Below are 1,874 nucleotides of genomic sequence, written 5' to 3'. Positions count from 1 at the left end.
GGTTAGTAAAGCTCTAAGGGCATCAACTGCAGCCTGATTGTAGGGTGTCGGGATCTCCTCGTCAACCAAACCACTAAGCCTTGACAAGGCATGAGATGCTTTTACAGCATGTATGTTTTTTGCTATTTGAACGCTAGTTCCAACATCATGTGCATCTGTCTTATCTGATTCCTCCGCCATCGAATCATATTGGAGCAACAATGGTATAAGGTACCTGAACAAACAAAAAGTGACCCTATAAAACCACAAGTTTCTGAAATGGACCTGGATTCAAACAAACTAATCCACCTGAGAAAGACCATAACATCACAATAAAGCAGTTTGCAACAGTGGAGTGGTTTTTAAGATATAACAGACACATACCAGCTGATGCAGAGGCCTTCAAGTTCACAATGTTCATAAACCATAAACTTCCACAGTGCCGTAGAATAAAGAAATTTTGTCTTTCAAAGAATAGTCACCATAAAGTACCTTCAACACAATAGTTCCAAGATTTTTTTCAATTTTAAAATAAAAGTTGGACTCTCTTTGCAAGCAAATTGACTCGACAAAAGGTACCGAACAAATAAACATTAACTCTATGAACCCTCAAGTTTGTAAATGGACCTCGATTCAAGTAACAGACCACAAGAGAAAACTATAACATCAAGGTACGGCAGTTTTTTGAGAAACATCAGAGTGGTTTTTGTAAGATGCAACAGTCATGTGCCAGCTGATGCAGTGGCTTCAAAATTCATATTGTTCATAAAGCTTAAGTTTTCACACTTCATGTAGAAAAAGTACATTCTGCCATTCAAAGAATAGTCACCACAAAGCATCTTCAACACTACAGTTCCAACATTTTGTTCAATTTAAAAAAATAAAAATATGACCACCTTCACAAGCAAATAAGTTTTCTATACAAGCTCAGACAGACACACAGAAAATGCCAGCAACAAAGTCATCCACATGAGCACAAAGAGCATTATAAATAGACCAATATGGGTAATTTCATTATGTATTGCACAAAGAGCACTAGGTATTGCAGCTTCTCTTGCAACACTCGACGATTCAGTATTAGCAATATCAGCCTCCACAATACAATAATATCCTAAAACAATAAGATCGAATAAATAGAATAAGCACTTTAATTTCAGATGTTGATATTAAATAACTTCTCTAGATAGATCAACATAAATATCGATAGGAATTAAGCCAGTACAAGTGACTTACCAGGACTGAACCCCGAGTGATAAGCTCTTGGGAAGTGACAACAAATTCTCGAGCTTTTTGCACCAGTAGTCAAGAAAAACATTGATTTAAGAATTCAACCAAAGATTAAATCACTAAAGATGCAGAACAACAAAAAGTAACACAGACCTAATATTACCAAATGATTGTATCTAATTGTATCTGTTGATTTTCAATGGATAAGATGCACTACTGCTATATACTGAACTTGCACCCTCAACCCTGCTGGGATGGCAATCTAAAGGGAATAATTCATAAGATTGAAGAAAACTATAATAAAATAGAATTTACATATTGTTACAATAAATAGAAGGCCAGAATCTATCTCCTCCTCCTCCCAACCAAAAATAGTAGTTTCATAAGAAAAAGGCATGCCTAAAGTAGAGGATTTTACACACAAAAATTTTCAGCACCAAGAAATGTGACAAGTTTTTAATAAATCAATAAAGAAAAGAAAGGACTGCCGCAATGTCTTTAAAGTTACTGCCTCAAAATAGTAGTTTCATAAGAAAAAGGCATGCCTAAAGTAGAGGATTTTACACACAAAAATTTTCAGCACCAAGAAATGTGACAAGTTTTTAATAAATCAATAAAGAAAAGAAAGGACTGCCGCAATGTCTTTAAAGTTACTGCCTCCAACATAA

The 1,874-nt window shown here is 35.1% G+C and overlaps 1 long non-coding RNA gene across 1 annotated transcript; it reads right to left on the bottom strand.

Moving 5' to 3' along the window:
* Positions 1-1,064, bottom strand: LOC110011342. Its single transcript, XR_002286346.1, has 2 exons — positions 364-1,064; positions 1-214 (listed from the first exon to the last, which is right to left on the bottom strand). It is a non-coding gene; the product is annotated as an uncharacterized LOC110011342 (long non-coding RNA).
* Positions 1,065-1,874: the final 810 nt, after the last annotated feature.

The sequence above is a fragment of the Sesamum indicum genome, unplaced genomic scaffold (assembly GCF_000512975.1).
Source record: "Sesamum indicum cultivar Zhongzhi No. 13 unplaced genomic scaffold, S_indicum_v1.0 scaffold00163, whole genome shotgun sequence".
NCBI lineage: Eukaryota > Viridiplantae > Streptophyta > Magnoliopsida > Lamiales > Pedaliaceae > Sesamum > Sesamum indicum.
The sequence above is the reverse complement of the archived record's forward strand: the minus strand, read 5'-3'. Positions and strand labels throughout refer to the sequence as shown.